At 38.4% G+C, this 21,789-nt stretch overlaps 1 protein-coding gene across 2 annotated transcripts in view; it reads right to left on the minus strand.

The window, feature by feature from the left end:
• Positions 1–21,789, minus strand: part of NSUN2 (NOP2/Sun RNA methyltransferase 2) — a 1,231,765-nt gene that overhangs the window by 685,544 nt on the left and 524,432 nt on the right. The gene's annotated exons all lie outside the window — the stretch shown is intronic.

A 21,789-nucleotide genomic window follows, 5' to 3' on the forward strand; every position in this document is an offset into this window, starting at 1 on the left:
GACTTCTTTCAAAACACATTTAAAAAGAAAAAACAGCCACATATTATATTCGGTAAGAAATGAAGAGTCTAGGGCTTCTTTCATTTAGCAAATAATTGAAAAGCCAGAAAAACAAAAGTGCCCAAGAAATATATGAGGCAGTATCTCAAAGGCAGCTAAACCCCAAGGTCCTTAAGATATCTGTGCCTTGAGTCGTCTCCAATTTCAGAACAAGTGACAAAAGAGGTAGATCAGGTCCCAAAGAATGCTATACGTTACGAAACTAAATACATTACTGTTGTCGTAGTCTATTATACTAGCAAATAAAGTGGACTGCACAATTTTTTATAATGTAAAACGATAAACAATAAATTCTAATTATTTTCAAGATGAACATAAACAATAAAAAAAAAACAAACAATCTTTGGCACTTACTACTTTCTATTTGAAACCAAGAACTGAATAAAATGAGTAAAAGTTTCTGCTGGGAACCATGTAACAGAATACCCCTCTTTCAAACTACATCACAACATGGACAAACACCTAAAAAAAAAAAAAAAAAAATTCAATAAACCACTAGCTCAGTGACAGACCCACATATGACCTAGATTTGATTAGCAGATACTGAAGACAGGAGTGTGACTAAACTGTTCCTACTCATCCCTGCCAAGTGGGGTGGACTGTGGTATGCCATCAGAAAGTGAGCTACCATCTTAAATCTGCAGTGGAGACGAAGAACTAACTACTGCCCCTGCTTACATCACCTGCAGAGGTGAGCACAGACCTCACATTAGCCCACTGCAAGTCAGGCTTCTGAACATGAGATAGAACACATGGGGAACATATGGCATTATGGAAAAAATCTATCTGCTTCACAGTGATAATGGCAGTCCAGACAGTCAGAAGGGGATAAAAAAGTGAAGTAAAATAAAAAAAAAATCACTACACAAAGCTCACTACTGTAGCAAATGAATAAACATGACAGTTTTCAAACTCTGTAACCAAAAGCATAACAACTATCCTTGTTCATGCAAGATTAAAACACTGAAGCTCATTTTGTTTTGTTCTCGGATTACGCAGAAGATTACAGTGCTGCTGACTATAAACTGTTATAGCAAGTTTCTGCTTTATTTTGGTAAGAAGTGCAAAGGAAACCATTTAGGAAGTCATACTTTACACATCTTTCTTTTACTAATGCCACAAACTCCCATCCTATCCTTTAATTTCTAGTTACATTCCTGTCACATTGGCCCATGTGGTAGGATCCTACCTCTAATTTTAATATAAAGTTAGTAGTATTGATACGAAAAAAAAACATCAGCACAAACAATAACAAGGACTATGCCTTCACAAGGAAACAATTCATTTCTACAGTACAAGAGATGATCACATGTAAATAGTCATCTCAATGGTCCACTTGGACTGTAGAGTAGGGGTAATTTTAGAGAGAGTGCAAGCAGAACCACTGAGGGTCCATGTACAAATAATAAAAGAGGAAAGATCAAGTAAACAAGAACAAAACAATGGAATCCATATGCTAAGTCACCCAAGTCCGAGCAGGATGGACTGCAGAAAAAAAGGCAAATGTCAACCTATTGGACTACTTCCTATGCAAATGTCAACCTATTGGACTACTTCCTATGCAACATTTTAAAGAAAAGTTAATGGTCTATCATATCAAATACCATCAGTTCAATGAAAAGGAATCAAAGTTAGCTTTCCAAACCCCATGTTGGAACAAACAGCATCTGTGAATGCCTGAAGGACAGTTGCATGTTGTACATTTTTGTAACTTGTATTTAAATTGGATCAATATGACTACACATTTCCATAAAATGTAGTAGCTGTCTATGTAACAGCCTCTCAAAGATCTTAGAAGGAAAAGGCATAACAGAAACAGATCTGAAGTGTTGTGGTCCCCTTGGAGGCACAACTAGATATGAGTGTGAAAAAGTATTCTTACATGAAAGTGAATAATACCTTAGGAGGCTGATCATTGAAAAGGTTGTGAAAGGCACATAAGGAGACATAATAAAGAAAGGCGTGTGCCCATCATAAAGAATGAATGGCAGACAGATCATCTAGAGCAGGATCTCTTTGTCCTCTCAAGCAGAGAAGTTCCTTCTCAAGCTCGCTGGAGTAATCATAAAATTAAAAAAAGGTAGTTTAGTGATTACACTGCTGTACCATGTTCTTAAGAATGCATTCTGATAAATAACTAGTCAGTTGTTGCAAGGTACAGCCAGAAGCAATCACAAAAAAATATTAGCACTGTTATACCCAACATTTCTGTTTGGAAATTATGCTTAAAGTAATGTATTTACTGTGTACATTTACTAAGGGTGGGAGGTGACTTCAGAATGAGACCCCAGAACAGTTAACATATCAATAACAACATATTAAGAACATTGCTAACAAAAGCTTATTTCATATAATGAAGGTTGTTTACTCTTACGGTCAGAATAGATAGAGGAAATTTAAAATAAAGAATAGGACAATCTAGAGAAAGGTCTTCAAACTTCCAACCAAATATTTTTAAAAAGAAACTTATAAGGACAAAAATATTAAACTATTAGATGTTAAAGTGTCTTAACCATAGAAAACAACATAAATATTTAACTATCAAAAGATGAAATAGGGAACCTCTCCCTTGGTGGGTCAATGACAGCATTCACATGTGTTTCCTTTCCAATTTGGCATTTTTTTCTTGAAAACTCCTATGTTTGGGAATCAAACATGTCCTATGTTGGCCAGCACTACAATGTCACACAACACACAAACAGAAAGCTTAGTCACCTGAGCTTCCCAGACCACAGCAAACCACTAAGCAAATACACTTTTTTGCAAATGAAGAATGGACTTTGGCATTTACATTGTATACCATTTGCCTAATTTGAAGGGAATTCCAGAGCCAGCGCTGAATACAGAGAGGGCAATCCAAATACAGAGGGAAAAGCAGGAGGTTCATATGGGACCTACAAAGGAGGGTCACATTAACGTTATGTTACAGCTGTCTTTGGAGGGTCAAAATAGGGTTGAATTGCAAACAATAAGTCAGCTAGATGGAAACAGCTAGAGAAGAGACAACACATCTATATATAAGAAAGTGGAGGTCTGAAGTAGGTGAGTAATAAAGGAGGGCTAATTTCTACATCCAAAGATGACTCAATTTTTGACAAAAGCACAAAAGGAGGACAAAACATCCATTATTGAGGTGTATGCAATGGAAACATTGTTGAATCAAACACTGAAAGTCCATCTGTGTACAGAATCTATCACAACACAAAATGTTTGAGAAGGCTCACTGGTACAGTAATCACCACCACAGGAATCCCTGAAGGTTGATATTTGTCCTGACTTCCAGAACTCAGCGCACACCCCTCCCCAGCCTGGCTGATTCTACTTTCTCTGGGTCATCTGCTTAAAGGTGGAGTCAGCCCAAGCTATCTTTAGTCCTTTCTTGCACAGCACAAGGCTTTCCTTCCCTCAATATGATCCCTGTCTAAAGAAACAAAATTGCTAGAATAGGGTCTCACTCACAGATGCAAGCATCAGGGAAACAGTACAGACCTTCTAACCACAGTACATGTGAGCGGAATGGAGATGTAGGTGGCCTGGAATCCACCCCAGCCTCCGAGTAAAAGCGGATAGAGGGAGAGGAAACCTTGCCACAACAAAGACCCTACTTGAATATCTACTATTATGGTAAGCTCCTTGCCCTACTGTAGTTTGTAAGTTGGAAAAGACAGCAAGTGCATCTTGTATTCCTGGGAAACTATATGCAGAACCCATCTGTTGATCTATAATCCCCACTTCCTTTTTTTTTTAGAAAAAGACCATCCAGCCTCCTATTCCTATTCTTTTTGAGATTTTGTACAGGATGTGGAACACAACAGCTGGGTAGACTTTTGGTATGGGGGGAGGAAGTACAGTAGAGTTACGGCTGCTCCCTATATGAGGCTTGGTCCTGAGGGTCCCTCAGGTCTCCCTTTCTGACGTCCTTGCCACTTTTTGCAAAAGCTTTTTTTTTTTTTTAACTTGTATAATCTTTCTTTTGAATCAGGTATCAAATACAGTCAATATTTAGAAGATAGTTTTTTGATGTATTTAGGTAATGGCAGGGAAGAACACTTGTTTTGCAGATACCATTAGTTTAAACATCTCTTGGAAGGGTGTTTAAACAGCACATTCTTATCCAAAGATTCACTGAAAAACTGCACCTTCATATACTCTAAGCAGGGGTTGTAGCCAGAGCCAAGCATGACTACTAATGAATGACCCCCATAGCAGCAGCCCTGGATGCTGCAAAAGCATAATCACAACCATATTTCGTGGCATGGCTGCCAAACTGCAAAGCACGCTGGTCAAGGCTGACTATCTTCAAAGTCGTGCCAGTAATACCTTTCTACTCCTCACTCAACAACTTGAGGATTTCATCATCATACCTCATTATGATAGCATGCAATTCAGAATCTGAAGAATAGGGATGCTGATATGTACAGTTTCTTCCTAAAGCAGTCAAATATTCTACTTTCTCAGTCTCTGGGAAGGGCATAAAGAAAGCATCCTTCAAGACCTCAAAATGTACAGTTTTGTACCTACCATAAATGTAGATGTTAGAGTGTATACACTGCTGCAGTCATTACCCTTGGGTTATCCTGCCGTCAGGCGGTCCTGCAGTCGGCCTGAGTTCCAAAGTCTTGGTCCGGCGTCGGTTGCTGTCGCTACTTCCCGGACGTCAGTGCAACAGGGGTATATAAGATGCAGCTGACACCATTTTCTTTAGTTTTTCTTGCCCCAGATGTCAGGTGCCCCCAAAAAAGTAGGCAATGCAAATTGCTAATAAAACATACATATGAAAAGCAATCACAAAATCTCAGTTACCAGCAAATACTCCCCATAGGTAGTAAAGGGTAGAAGACTTAGGTATGTACCAGCAAGTAAGAGGGGAAGGAGGGAGGGTAACCTGGACTGCAGCAGTGTATACACTCTAACATCTACATTTATGGTAGGTACAAAACTGTACTATGTTCATCGTGTTACACTGCTGCAGTCATTACACTTGGGTAGAATCCCAAAGCTGAGGTAGGGTGGCTGGTTCTATAAGGATTTACAGTAAAGTGGCAGATGGTAATGCTTGGTAAAGGTATGTACAGAACTCCAAGTTGCTGCTCCCAAAATGTCCTTGGTAGGTACTCCTCTGAGGTAGGCAGTTGAAGTGGCTGTTGCCCTGGTAGAATGAGACCTAATGCTGTTAGGTACAGTTTTCCCATGGTGTGTACAGCAGAAACGTATACAGTGTCCTATCCATTTTGAAATGGCTTTTCCCTGTGCTCCTGCAGCATAAGCTATAAACAATTGCTCAGTTTTCCTGAAAGCTTTGGTTTTGTCCCAGTAGAAGCGTAACTGCCTGTGTATGTCCAAAGAATGCAGAAGTCTCTCCCCTTTATTCTATGGGTTTGGATAAAAAGTTGGCAATTGAATAGTTTGGTTTAAAGCCACACTTGATACCACCTTTGGCATAAAAGTAGGGTTTGCTCTTAAAGACATCCTGTCTTGGTGGAAAATGATGAAAGGTTCCACTGCCATTAGTGCCTGTAATTCTGAAACTCTTCGTGCTGAGGTTATTGCCAGGAGCAGAGCAGTTTTACAAGAGACATATTTTAAATCTGCTGAGTTAGCTGGCTCAAAAGGAGGTAAAGTTAATTTTTCCAACACAAAATTGAGGTCCCAAGTTGGAGTTGGTGCTCTATGGGGTGGTCTTATGTTTTTAGCCCCTCTGAGGTACTGTTTTAGCAAAGGATTAGAAAAAATAGGTGGGTCCGTGTTGTAATGAGCAGATGGCAGAGGCGTGGATCTTGATGGATGGAAAGGAGAGGCCTTTGTCCAGCATCTCAGTTAAATATTGTAGTATTGGAGGAATATTTGGGACAAGAGGGTCAAGGCTGTGAGCTTGGTTCCAGGCACAGAATCTCTTCCATTTATCCAAATAGGCTTTCCTGGTGCTAGGCCTTCTGGCCTCCAGAATGACATCCGTAACAGCTTTGAAGAGAGGCATTGCTTGCTTAACTAAGGAATCTGCCATGCGGCCAGGTTTAAAGTCTTTAGCTGGCTGTGAAGTATCTGATTGTTGTGCTGAATCAGAAGATGTGGGATTTGAGGCAAAAGCCAGGGTGGACCTTGTGCTAAGTTCTTTAAGATTGCGTACCAGTGCTGGCATGGCCTGTCTGGGGCAATCAGGATCATCTTTGGCTTTTCTTGCCTGGCTTTTATGAGTACCTTTGGAAGGAGAGGCAGTGGTGGGAAAGCATATACTTGTTGGTTTTTCCAGCTGAATGAGAGGGCATCCACTTTCCATGCTTGTGGGTGGTAAATCCTTGTGCAAAATTTCTGTAGCTGGCAGTTCATTGGGGATGCAAACAGATCTATGACCGGGCTCTACCATTTTTGTGTTATCATTCTGAATATTTGTGGATGTAATTTCCACTCGTGCGGATCCATGACATTTCTGCTTAAGTTGTCTGCCAGTGTGTTTTTCTCTTCTAGCAGGAATTGTGCTTGCAGATGAACTTGATAGGTTAGAGCTGTGTTCCACAAGGTCATGGCTTGTCTGCAGAGAGGATAAGAACGAGTGCCCCCTTGCTTGTTTATGTACCACATAACTGTGGTGTTGTCTGTCTTTAGTAGTAGTTGCCCTGGATGCAGAAGGTCCTTGAAAGCTATACAGGCATTTTGTACAGCTAGCATCTCTTTTTGGATTGATATGAAGATGCCTTTGTTCTGCGGGCCACTTGCCCTGAATACATTTTCCTGCCATGTGTGCTCCCCAGGTGTAATCCGATGAATCTGTTGTCAGTGTTTGCCTGGCTGTGGGTTGAGTGAAAGGCTGTCCCTTGTTGAGGTGACATGCTTGAGCCCACCATCGAAACTCCTGTTGAAGGCAAGTAATTAGTGGTATTACTGTTTCCAAACTTTCACAGTGTTGAGACCAGACACTCTTTAGATACCATTGTAGTTTCCTCATATCTAGTCTGGCATATGGAATTAGTAGTATGCAAGATGCCATGTAACCCAAGGCCTGCAGAATTTTTCTTGCAGGCAGCTGGGTCTTTGTTGCCATCAATTGAAAATATTGAGCCAGTTGTCCTTGCTTGTCTGGCATGAGATAAGCCATCTGGGCCGTTGTATTCAAGCTGGCATCCAGGAATATTATCTCTTGTGAGGGCACTAGTTTTGACTTCTTTTCGTTTACTGTGTACCCTAGGCAACTTAATAACTTTGTTACAAACGCCAGATGCTTTAGAAGAATGTCCTTGCTCTCTGCTTGAATCAGGCAGTCGTCCAGGTATGGATAAATTTGAATTCCTTTCTGTCTGCAAAATGCAATTACTGGTGCCAGGCACTTCGTGAAGACCCTGGGCGCAGTAGATAAGCCAAAGGGCAGTGCAGAGAATTGGTAGTGCATTGAACCAGCTATGAATCTGAGGTATCTTCTGCAGTTTTGTCCGATAGGGACATGCAGGTATGCCTCCTTGAGGTCCAAAGTTGCCAGCCAAGCTTTCTTGCCCAGCATGGAAAGAAGCTGCTGTAGAGTCAACATTTTGAATTTTGGAACATCCAGGTAGGTATTTAGAGAAGAAAGATCCAAAATGGGTCTCCAGGCTTCGTCCTTTCTGGGAACCAGAAAGAGTCTTGAGTAAAATCCTTGTCCTTGTTCCTGTGTTGGTACCTTTTGAATAGCTCTCATGTTCATGACTGCTGTAATTTGTCTTTGAGCCTCTACCCATTGATTTGGTGGCAGATTTGGCATTCCTTTTAGCCTTGGCAGAGTGTGGAAATTGAACCTGTAACCTTGAGATACAATGTTGAGAACCCATTTGAGTTTGGTGATCATATGCCAGTTGTGACAGAAAAGTGCCAGTTTTCCTCCCAAGGGGGCTGCCAAGAGAGAACTGTTTGGCAGCTGTAGTGGGAAGTCATTGGGGCTGTTTTTTGTAAGGTTGAGGCCTGTCTTCCCCTTCTTTCTGGGTTGATGCACCCCATTGTCGAGGCCTGTCTTCCCCTTCTTTCTGGGTTGATGCACCCCATTGTCGAGGCCTTTAAGGACCTTGTGGTTGACCTCTACCTCTTGGACATCTGTATCTGCCCCTTTGAGGTCTGTCTGCAACTGGAAAGGACCAATTCTTTGTTGGCCAATTTCTGCTAAATCGAGGAGGCTGAACCTGTAAGAAATCTTTCACCGTTTGCATAGATTTTGCCTTATCCTCCATTTTCTTTAATACCTCTTCTGCCTTAACTCCAAATAAAACATCCTGCTGCAAAGGTGCATCCAATAATTTTGCTTTAACATGATCTGGTAGCGTCTGTTCTTTTAACCAAGCATGTCTTCTAATGACAGATCCTGTAACTGCTGCTCTACAGGAGGCCTGTAATGAATCAAAACCACATTGCAAAGTATGTTTTCCCACTTGTTCAGCTGCATGCAATAAATCCTGCATTTCTTTATAATTAGGAGGATCTGAGTTTGCAAGCATTTTTTGTTTCAACTGAGACATCAAATATTGCTGATATTTTAGCATGTGAAATTGGCAATTTAAGGCCCTCATTGCTAAAGTTGCAGATGTATATACTTTCTTCCCCCATCTGTCTAATGCTCTGGAATCTCTGTCAGAGGGGACTGGATTCTTTGCTGAGGAGGCCTTTACCCCTTTGAGACCCTGAGAAATAGTTTCAGGGTCAGCAGCAGGGCTTTTATAAAGAAATTTGTGAGAGTCAGGGACTCTGTAGTATCTGTCTGGCTTAACTGGAGCAGGAGGTATCAGGATTTAAACTGGATTCAGTATACACATCATCCACAATATCTAACACTGGCGGAATAGCAAGGGGCCTGTGTTGAGGTAATAAAAGGAAATCTCTAAGCCTTTTCTTGGACTCTGAATAATCCTGGCCCTCCCAATGTAAACGCTCCCTCATGGTATGCAAGGTTTCCCCAAAGGAGTAATCCTCTGGCGGAGAGGCTGAAGGAATTGATTTCTCAGCATCAGAATCCTCATATGGGGGGTAAAGAGTATCCTAGGTCTGAGGATGACTCTGAAGATATGGATACCTAGTCGGATGAGTTATAGTCTGCATCCTGTCTAGGCCTTTTATCAGGAGGGGGATGGGACCCCCCTGATCAGAGTGATTAAGTCTTCGGCCATTTTGAGCAATTGTTTCTTAGGCATGGAGGCCTGTCCTGGTGAATGTTGAATTGGTTTCTTTGTTTTTAAAGGAGTTTTAGACTTAGCAGAAGATTTAATGGTTAACTGAGTAGGTCTGAAAACACCCTCTGAAGCTACGGGTTGCTCAGCTACTCCGGATCCCTCTGAAGGGTTAGTTTCGGTAGGCTGTAAATCTGGTGCGTCCGAAGGCCCAGCCATCTCCACGTGGGAGTCAGAGGCGGCCTGAGGTTCTAAAGAAGCGGTAGTCAGGGGCTGCGAAGGCGCCTCGCTGAAAACTGGAGAACCGGCGACTGGCCTAGAAGAGGCTTCATCGTCAGTTTTGGGCCTCGGATGCCTGTCGTCAACGTCAACCATGACCTCAGAGGCATTGTTGGTGATAAACCCAACTTTTCATTTAAGAATAATAGGACAGTCAAAAACAACTGTGCTACAGGAAAGGGAGTAGCTTGACACTGGAGTCCCAGAGGTTTGGTAGCTATCCATGTAGACACTGTGAGGCATGCAAACACATTTTAGTGCATCTAGCTTTGTGCATCCAACACTTTGTTGTTCTGTTGAGTTTCCCTTTTATGCGGACTGCAATACTAAGAATATTGTGTACTACTCTAAGTGTGTAGCATGTGATGCCTACTATATTGGGAAAACGAACTGTCCCTTCAGGGACAGGATTTTAGAATATCTACATGACATCAGGAATTGCAAGAGTACTAGTGCTTTAGCTAGACATGTAACTGAAGTAGGGGGAGATCATTATTTTAAGTTTTTTTGTTTTAGAAGTAGTACCAGAAGGGAGTAGGGGGTGAGGACTTGAAATATAAGACAGAAGCATGCGAACAGAAATGGATTTTATTTTTCAAGGCCGACACCCACCCCGGGATTAATGACATGGTTTCACTAAAACCATTTCTAAAACAGAGACCACTTAAACACTAATACCATATGAGTGTTTTTAAAGTTGTGATTGTGTATTTTATGCTTCCTACTTGGATTTTTTGCACTAGGGATTCTTTAGAGTGTTTATTAGATACTAGCACTTTAAATGCTGAATTGTTTTTTACTCATTAATTAAGCAGCGTTTTTCATTGGCTATTACTGCTTTTTAAACTGTATTGTGTTAATGTGCTGTTGTCTGATGAAGCGGTTACCAACTGTAAAAGTGCTTACCTTGTGTGATTAAACCTTATTTCCTTTTGGAAGTTTTAATTTTTGCTCCCTTGCTGGGACTGAACTTGTGTTTTTTTTATACTTGGTTATTTTTCTCATTTGTCCCATATTTTGGTCATTGTTTTTTTTATTTAAGGTTTATATATCATTTATGAACATCAGAGATCTCCTTGGCTTCACAGTTAAAGTACTTCATCATTAAAAGGAAGGGTCCCTCCAAATGAGATGTTCTCTAGGGGCAGTTCAGGAAAATATAGTGTTGTCACTGTCCCGGTCGTATCCCATAGGGAAGAACACAGAACAGCTGCAATCAAGGTGTTCCAGAGAAAGTTAAAATCCTCTCCTTTATATTCTAAGGAAGAGTTTCCTCTCCCTTTTTTTTTCCCCTTTTGGGAGGGGGGTAACAGACTGCTGGTCAGGTTTGGGTCCTGCGGTTCTGTATAACTTGGATAAAAATACTGTGCCAATTTAATCACGTCTTGGGAAGGTACCTGGGTGGTTATGGGGGTGTGTGCACTCACCTATCATGAGAATCATACATTAGCAAGAGTCTTAATATGGAAGACATTTTTACCTTGAATATCTGGAGCCATAAAATGGCAGGGAAAGCCACTTGTGGTACAGAGACATGCATGCAAGGAAGGGTAACAAATCTAGAATATGCAGCACTGTGCATCCAAGCTGACTAACATGACGAGAATATGTCCGTCCCCCAACATGACAATGAAACTGATGTTACCTGCAGAATGTCATCCAGTCCAACCACTTGCAATTTCTTCCGCCCAGGAAAGACATGCTATCAGTCAAAGGCATGGCTGCTTCCTCACAAGCACTGACAAATCCTCACAGATACCAAGCACCCAAGCCAGGGTTTTGGAAAGCTCTCAGCCCTAAGGAGGCCAATCGGAATCATTGCAACATACCCATCATCCTACTTGTCCTACTCATGATGGGCCAACTTCAACATATGCTTCCTGAACTTTTTCAGATGAAGTTAACTAAGGAATGTCTCTAGACATAGTGGCTGGATGGGAAAAGGACTATACACTTCACTTATCTAAGTACACCTGATGAGCTAACTCCTTTCTCCTCTTAGTCTTCTTACTAAAGTTGAGCAGAAAATGCCAGAGGATACTTAACCAGAGCAAAAAAAAAAAAAAAAAGACACAAAGTAAGAGTGAAACTCTGTTTCGGGAATTTGGAATACACATACGCATTGAGACGCCTTTGACAGGGTATGCATACAACAGACAAATGCTTCCCCTGCACGTCAGGAACTGCACGGCTCCAACTGAATACCTCCAACAAAAAAAAAAAAAAAAAAAAAAAAAAAAAAAATGAGCCAGCATCAAGCAGATGAATAGTGTCCAAAGGAGCAGTTTAATAAACACTACCCCAACAGCAAAAAGGCATCCCAAAACATACCGGCAATGGTTAGAAACCCAGCCTTCTTCAGTGTACAAAAAGGAGCCCAAAACAAAAGTGCTGTATTTAAACACATAGGACCATGCTGATTGGTTACAAGATAACAATCATATGCTGATCATCAAACAGCATAAAATAGCAAAAATTATTTGTATAATCAAAATGCATTCAATCACAGGGCTAGAGTGCATACATATAGTAATTAATTATTAGAGTGAATATTGACAAATGAAAAAAATAAAAAATAAAAAATGAAAATGTAAATGGTCTGATGAACTGAATGTAAAACAACATTTATACATGAGCTGAATAGGTACATAGACAAAATTCATGTTACATCAGAATGCATGCTTCAAATATTGGAATTAATAAATCCAATATAAATCTATATAAGGTCTAAATATAGTAGTACCATATGTTGCTCAAAGCCTGTATAATATGTTGAATTTATAAACAATCATTTAATCCAGGATTAAATAATGCTCCTAATTTCGTAATCCATTTCTTTTCTTTGAGGTTCAGTTTATTGTGCCAACCACTCTTGTTGGTCCTGTCACCAATGATTTTGTCAATAACAGTGAAATGAAACTTGGCAGTATTATGTATTAGTGTATGTTTGTATAGTGCATTAGTGATTTTATGGCATCTAATGTCACTAAGGTGCTCCGAAATACGTAATTTGACTGGTCTTGATGTCTGTCCAACGTAAAATGAATGGCAAGTACAACATGCCAGATAGACAGCCCAGTCTGTGTTGCAGTTTGCAAAAAATCTAATATCAAAGACTGTATTAGTATTCCTACTAGTGAATTCCTTAGTTTTTAACATGTGTTTACAGTTGACACAATGGCCACATGGAAAGGAACCAATAAGTCTATCTCCCAAAATTGTAGTTTGATATACTTGTGGTAACGTTGACTCAAAATGGTGTTTGTAGTGATTAAAATGACAAGCCAAATTCTTTCCCTTACGGAAAGAAAAGGCACTTATCAGGAACAATATTTTGATTCTGACATCAGCCTCCAAAATGTTCCAGTTGTCCCTAACAATCTTAATAAAATTATTGGTATTCCTACCAAATGTTGTAGTAAGTCTGAGTTTATTTGTCTTATTATTTTTCTTTTTATATGTTAGTAAATTGGGTCTGTGTAGACCCATAGCATGATTCTGAGCCATGGTCACGTATCCTGAACAATAGCCACGCCAATGAATCTATTATGCAAATCCTGAGCATGATTGACATAAGTAGTGTTATCAGAACAATTCCTAATCCTAATAAATTGTGATTTAGGGATGTTCTTTGCAATGTGTTTTGGATGAAAGCTGGATGCGTGGAGAATTGTATTATATTGGGGGAATTTTCTATAGGTTTCAGTTGTTAAGGTATTGTCATTATTCCTAGTCACCAAAACATCCAAAATGTAATGGATTCGATTGTAAGTGATAGTGAATTGTATACCCCATATGTTATCATTAAGGTATTCCATAAATTCCTGAAGGTATGGAATATCCGATCTCCACACCATCCAGCAATCATCCAAATATCTGCGCCAGATGTCAATTTCCGCAAAACAAATTATGTGTATCATCATATATCATAATATGTTCAATGTAGGCCATGAACAGATCTGCATAAATGGGGCAAAAGATGCCCCATAGCAGTACCTCTGATCTGTAGATAACAATCCTGGTTGTAGAAAAAAACATTCTTAGTCAAAACATGCTCAGTAAGATTCAACAAAAGGGTATTGAAACCAGGTTGATATAATTTAGATTCATTGAGCCAAAATTCAATAGCATCAAGTCCACCCCAATGTGGAATGTTAGTGTAAAGTGAACTTACGTCCAAGGTACATAGTAACCAATCCGTTCCAACTGCATGTCATTTATAATACTCAAAATTGAGTAGTGTCTTGTATCGTGATCTTACATATAGTAACAATGGCTTTAAATGCATAGTTAGGAATTCGAAAGAGGTTCAGTTATCGACCCCATGCCTGATACAATCGCCTACCAGGTGGATGTAGAAGATCCTTATGTATTTTAGGCAGAAAATAAATATATTGTCTTGTGGGATCATTAATAGTTAAATGATGACATGTTTTTTTGTCAATAATGCCATTTTCGACAGCAGAATTCAAAAAGTCATCAATATCCTTTTTGAAAACCAAGGTAGGGTCCAGTGGCATTTTAGTATAGTATTTAACATCATTAAGTTGTCTGTGTGCTTCAATATCATAAGCACACCAATCTAACACTACCACTGCCCTCCTTTGTCTGCATTGATAATGACTAAATCTTTATTATTTGCAAGTTCCTCAAGACAAACTTTTTCAGCATCAGTAATATTGTTAGGCATAGGTCTTTCACAGTTATACTTGAAATGTAACTCATTAAGTACACTTTTCAGAAAAAGATTGACAGCCGGATGCATAGGAGGAGTAAAATTTGAAGCATGATATTTGAAACCTACATGTTGTAAATCTGCAATGTCTCCTTGTTCCTGGAAAAACAATTTTAAATTAATAAGCCTACAAAATGAAAATAAGTCATTAGTAAATGAGTCTTCTGGAACAAAAAAAACGGGAATGAAGGATAAACCTTTATTTAACAAAGATGTTTGTTCCTCTGATAGTGTAGTACTTGAAATGTTACATACATTATTTATTTTTTGGTCAAAATCTCCAACAAATTTTGCAGACTGGTAACTCTTTCCGTGCTTCTTACCCTCCTCCTCCTGCCCCTGTGTTCCCTAAAGGGGATACATAGTTTTTTTTGGGGTAGGAGTCCATGGTGGACTGTGTGTCAGTATCTGTGCCAGATGAGGTTTCAAAATCAGTGGACTCAGTATTATTATTATGTCCTTTTAGTATGGAACGTGGACGTTTCCTTTTGAATTTAGAAACTTGTTTCCTAACATTCTGTCCTTCCTGAAAACGGACATGTCTGACATTCTTGAAAGGTTGTCCCTTATCATAATCAGAAATGTCACGAGAAAATTTTTTGAGTTTTCTTTCTTTTAGGATAGTATCAAAAGTCAACAGTTCAGTACTCAATTTTGATAATAAAACCGGAAAAAAAGTTTCATTTTGGTATTGGTTACATTCCTCAATCAAATTCAAAACTATAGTAGTTTCACTCTCAATGATTCTAGTATAATGCTCAGATAAAGCTTTGACAAACTTCATCGAGCATTCTTGTTGTATAAGATTCCACTCAGAAAGTAAATTATCATCAGGATTCGCCACCAATGGCTGTATTTTCACTCTGAGACCCCTAGGGCAAATGCCCTTAGCCAAATATGCCTTGAGTAGTTTGTGGTGCCAAACACTGGATCTCAAAGCTTTCATGTTTTTATTAAGTGAAGCAAATTGCTGTTCACATTTTTGTTCAGGTTTTAATAACGTTGTATTACCTGAAGTAGTGTTCTCATTTCCAATGCCAAATGAATATCATCTTTGTCTGATGATAAATCCAAAAGAAGCTTTTGGAGATCCATGTTATTAACCAAAAAATCTATGAGAAACCACGGCCTGTATGTCAAGATCAAATAGTCAAGCAATAATTAGACAATAATATAAAGCTCAAAAATTAGTTTATCATAGCCACGCCTAATACAGGTCAATAATGGTATTTACATCTTAATTTTAATCTGATAGTCAAAAGATTAATGTTTGGCCCATTTATTAACCTTTATTAATTAGTATTTAGAAAAATATATAAAAAAATTTTGTAATCAGATAGTCCCAGGAGTGAAAATCAATTACTTAGGATACAAAAATCCAACTAGAATCAATGGAAAACAGATAGAAAATTGTTCTTATATGTTCAAATATACTGAACTTATTCCTATATTTTCCAAATATTGTCATACATATCCAGGACAAATACTGACACAGTCAATCAGTCCCATATAGATTGTTAATTGCTGCTGGGATAAACTAAGTCATATAGATACCAAGAGATTATTGGTGTATGTAATCATATAAACTGGTACATATTGGATGGATAGAAAGCAATTGAGTCTATCATACCTATTATATAATATCAAAAAGATAGGTAAGTGTCAACAATAGTCTAATGAAAATCTGTTGTGAGTTGATTGTAAAAACTCCAAAAAAGATGATATAATTGTCCTGACCAAAAACTGTGAAGTACAAAAACCTAAGCCCTACTAAGTGTTTTGCAATGGCTATCTAAATGATTATGTATAAATAGCCAAATATGCTAGTTTTCATACACAATTGTCAGCTTACACTTGAACATAATATATATATCCAATGAAAAAAATAAAACAACCATTAATATAGTTGTACAACCAATATATGCATGCCCTAATAATAAACAAAAATTATTTCCACAATAAAATAATAAATAATGTATATAGTCAAACCCTGTTAAAAAAATAAAAAACTCTAAACCTATATAAATGTGGCACTATGTTAATATGGAATATTACTAGGACAATAGTGATGAAAAATAGCTGACAGCCCCTACATAAAATGTTGTTGTCGTCAGCCAATATGAAAATCATGTATTTCTATATATATATACTAAGTTCAGTTAAAGAACAGTAAGGATAGATTAGGCCTATCAAAGAATGTCCTTGAATATTGGCATGAGTATCCCATCAAGTTTTAACCATTAACACAAATATCCCATCAGATACCATGGAAAGGAATAAAATATCTGCAACAGTTATGTCTAAGTTATCAATATGTGCAATGAAATAGTTCAAAATAAGTTCCAATATAGTCTACAAATAACAAGCCAAAAAATAAAAATGGCTGTTATAAGAATTAAATGTATCAATTGTTACAAGATGTTATAGCAATCATGAACATATAACACCCACAGAGTCAACATTGATACAAAAAGACCCTGTTGTAAATAAGGCCTTGAATGGTCGTTATGATCCCAAGGTAAATATCATGTAACATATATATTTTTTGATGGTATACCCAAAATAGAATCACAATTAACCTTATTTTGTATATTAATCCACTTGTTCAGAGGGTTGCACCAATAATATCAAAAATAAGCACATAATATCCAAAATCATTCAAACATGAAATATGTAACAATCCTGAAGAGGTTGTGTAATCACAAATTCAAAAATATGTAAGCTAAACACATAGTTACATATAGAATAGCCCATTTCAAAATTGTTTTCCCCTAAAGGAAAAGCGTATTACAAACAAAATGTCATTTTACACATGCAGCTTGCAGCGACTGACACCAAACAAACAGTTTTCAAATCGTCAAAAGCCACTAATGATGTACAAACATGCTACAAGCATGAAATATGTAGCAGCCCAAATAGGATGGTATAGTCACAATTTCAAAATGGTATTTAAACTAAACACATAGTCAAAATTAAAATGGCACAGTTCACGATGTGTTCTCCCAAAGAAAAGATATATTTCAAACAAAATGTTCTCCTACACGTGTAGCTGTCAACGGCTGGCACCAAACATTCAGTCTCCCAAATAATCCAGATAGTACACTACTCACATGTATTGTCCATAGCGTGAATATTAAATCGCCATTACAAAACAGTAATTAAATTCCCCTGGTACAAAAAAGGAATCACCATTCACCCGATACATGTGTTCCAAGTCCAAACACTCTCAGCTGTATATAAGATGATATCAGAAAATAATGCAAATGAGAATAATCCAATGTCAATACGACCATAAGTGCAAAAACACTTCAAATAAGGGAATAGAGAACAACCCCAAGTAATGCGAACTCAAGTCCCGAAAAAGCTGTCTATCTGGCATGTTGTACTTGCCATTCATTTTACGTTGGACAGACATCAAGACCAGTCAAATTTTAGTGACATTAGATGCCATAAAATCACTAATGCACTATACAAACATACACTAATACATAATACTGCCAAGTTTCATTTCACTGTTATTGACAAAATCATTGGTGACAGGACCAACAAGAGTGGTTGGCACAATAAACTGAACCTCAAAGAAAAGAAATGGATTACGAAATTAGGAGCATTATTTAATCCTGGATTAAATGATTGTTTATAAATTCAACATATTATACAGGCTTTGAGCAACATATGGTACTACTATATTTAGACCTTATATAGATTTATATTGGATTTATTAATTCCAATATTTGAAGCATGCATTCTGATGTAACATGAATTTTGTCTATGTACCTATTCAGCTCATGTATAAATGTTGTTTTACATTCAGTTCATCAGACCATTTACATTTTCATTTTATTTTTTTTTTTTCATTTGTCAATATTCACTCTAATAATTAATTACTATATGTATGCACTCTAGCCCTGTGATTGAATGCATTTTTGATTATACAAATAATTTTTGCTATTTTATGCTGTTTGATGATCAGCATATGATTGTTATCTTGTAACCAATCAGCATGGTCCTATGTGTTTAAATACAGCACTTTTGTTTTGGGCTCCTTTTTGTACACTGAAGAAGGCTGGGTTTCTAACCATTGCCGAAACCGGTATGTTTTGGGATGCCTTTTTGCTGTTGGGGTAGTGTTTATTAAACTGCTCCTTTGGACACTATTCATCTGCTTGATGCTGGCTCATTTTTTTTTTTTTTTTTTTGTTTGAGGGTATGCATACCACAAGCACACATACTACTGATTCTCAGTCCCATACTGGCAAACAAGCAAATGTTATCAACAAGCAAGAGTAATTAATACAAGTCCTCAATGCACTACTTATATGCACAATTCTAGAAACCTTAAGCTGAAGTAGTTGCCTGAACAATACTACCATACAGTGAGATGAGAACTAATACTAAGGCAAGAAAGAACTAAAGACAGTGTCAGCTGATGCCACTTCTACATCATGAATGTGCCAATATCTATGGGAAGGTGGAGTCAGGCAGAATGAGAGGTGGATGGAAAGCTGTGAAAGTCAAGCCTTCAGCTTTGCCAGTTATCCTTACAGTGATGACTAACAGTGATTGAACAAAAACAAAAAATATCCCACTACTGAAAAAGTACTCCAGTCAAGGCCATTCAACGATGACTAGGCAGGTCATAGCAAAAGCCAATGCAATTGGAAATCCACTTATCAACCCTTATAATTCCCAAATCAAAGGAGACAGGTAACCATTAGGTCCTCTTAAACTTGTGTACCTTTTTCAGGTAAAACATGAACTGACAGTGCATATCCAGTACTCAAAGGACTCTCTAACCTTCCTTCCAGGTTCCACTACAGCAAGGATTCCATGTAGAGTATTAACTTTGAAAACATTTAAGAGAAAACAAAGGCTGGGCTAAAGGGACACCTCACCCTTACAAATGGCCAACTTTTATTTCCCCCACAAAAGAGGTATGCAGTGCAAAGATCTTGACAGCAGAAGTGATAACCACAAAAATGCATGTGTCAGTAGATGCTTTTGTATGCATAAAGTGAACCAGGGTCCTGTTCATGATTACTTCTCTGTCTTATGCCTAATGAGCGTCAGAATAAGGTCGATTTTCACTGTGACCCTAAATGGCTTATAGTGAATGTTAGAAGAATGAACTTCAGTGCAACAAAACTAACAGGTGTGAAGGGAGACAGGCAAACATCCTGATCCTGAAGTTCAAATCCTATGCAAGGGAGGAGTTATTCAAAAAGGATACTGGCAATCATAGCTGGCCTTAGGCAAAGGCCAACTAAGCAGCCGCATAGGGTGCCACTTTAGTAGGGGTGCTCCTCCCATATTTATTTATTTTTTTTAGTAAAGAAATAATTCCTTTAAAATATGTTGAATGAATACAACAAAAAACTGATATGCAAGACAAACTGTGAGAAAAAGGAAGAAAAGTAATCTGTCTGGTGTAAGTAGACCAAGATGGTGCACCGGGTTGCTGTGGAGCCTTTTTGCCTAGAGCATCAGCTAACCAAAGGCCAATGCTGCTGGCATGCTGAGACATAAGAGGTCTGCCAGTTTGATTTGTGGAAGTAACAGTTTCTGTGTAGAGTCTATCTGCCCTCCCTCTGTTTTTCCCTTTTCCTCTCTTACTCTATCTCATTTCAGGTATTATAGTTTCCTGCTACATCCAACAGGCAAACTGGTGACTAAATTGACACAGTTGTGTGTGATATTGAAGAAAGACCTGGCAATCTACACCTGGTTCCTCACTTAAATAAACTGGGTCAATGGCAGTAGCTGTTCATGTAGTCTGATGCGAATGGATAGTACTGGACATATGGGAAACATGTAAAACTTCTTTAAGGAGCAACCTGACCTGTTGGTCAGGAATCACAATCTTGCACATTACACATGTACCTTGAGCATGCATACCACATCCAAAACAGTACAAGGTCCTAGGACAGGACAATATGACCAGTAAAGCGAACCGAATAAAAGAGATATCTGGTACTGCTCTCAACCAACCTCTCCCACTTTTTAGGGTAAATCTTCCAGGTGGAAATGTTCTAATAGAAACATTTACTTTTGTAACCCCAGCCAGATGAAGTGGCAGAATCAGATGAACTACAGAAATGGTCCTGAGGTGGGGCCAGTTACTACTACCCATCCAGCAGCTATAGCCAGTGGAGTTTCAGGAAGTGTCTTAGATAGGACCATCAAGCCACAACATTCCAAGCAACCACAACTTGAAAAGAATTAATACCAATCTTTCTTTTCTCAACTTTGTAATGAGCCAAGGGAGAAGCATGAATGGCAAAAAAGCAGACAGGAAATCTCCCTTACCAGTGAATGCAGGATGCATCCACTACAAGCATCCCTCATCCTGCTCCACTGTACAGAAGAGAAATAACACTGCATTCTTCTCAAGTGGGGAACAGAGCAACCACCCAAGTGCTGCACCCACAAAATTCAAGCCAGGCACATTTCATGAATTCTGAAATCCAAGGAAGCATTACAAAAACATCTAAAGGAAATGTGTCAGCACAAGCACTTAACATAATATATAAACTGCTGAGAAAGTGAATTCCCCTGGCTCTCGCCTACTGTCTGACATGATCTATCTAAGCAAAGGTGATATATTCAACAAGCCCAAATACTTCTTTAGGTATTATATGAAGGACAACTGTCAAATAAATTACAAGGGGCAATGGATACAGTTCTCTCTCCAAGGTATTTAGATATGTGATTGTTACTTGTATCACCTAATAATTTATGTGAAGACCCTTGTACTCGGGTGCGGGGTAAATTATGACCCTTAAACTTGATGAAGCCATGGGGAACCACTCTGCCCTACTAGCACATTATTTGCCATCAGAAGCTGCAACAGATCTCACTACAGGAATAGAAGATTAACCAAAGTGGGAATATTCTACCACTTTATGGCCTGTCAACAGGAACCGGACACAAGAAGAACTTGGCTTACATGATGGTTCTGCAGTTGCCAATACTTCATAATTCACTACAACAGCCACACTGTCAGGGATTCATCACAGTATGGCTTTCCTCAAAACTGACTACGTATATATGGCTGCATTCATGGACTTCAGACATATAATGACAGCTCCAGATTCAAACAGTGAAATTTCTAAATCATGAAAAAAGGAAACTGAAGATGGCATTTTTGCTCAAATAAGCATTAGCATTTCAGAAAGCAATGGGAATGGAAATAAAAAAAAAAAAGATGTAGACCAAAATCAGGCAGCAACACAAACTGCCAAAAAAAAAAAAAAAAAAAAAAAAAGAAATACTATAAAGAATATGACCAGGAAAAAAACAGAAAGAAAAATGAAAAGCTCACAATTATATCAGCAAGTATAAAGAAATGAACAACCACAAGCTGATCAAGATTTGACAAAAAAGTGAATTTAAACCAAAAGATGAAAGGCTAATAGCAGCTCAAGATAGTGGGCTACATACACATTGGTTTACAAAGTTTACATAAAAAGTGAAAGATACAGACAAATGCAGGCTCTGCAATACAGAACTCAAAATAGCTGCATATTTTGTTCTTGGCTGTGATACACTTATAGCTGAGAATATCAAAAGGCACAACAATATGGCAAGACAGCTGCA

The sequence above is a fragment of the Protopterus annectens genome, chromosome 3.part0 (genome assembly GCF_019279795.1).
Source record: "Protopterus annectens isolate FY-2018-M chromosome 3.part0, PAN1.0, whole genome shotgun sequence".
NCBI lineage: Eukaryota > Metazoa > Chordata > Ceratodontiformes > Protopteridae > Protopterus > Protopterus annectens.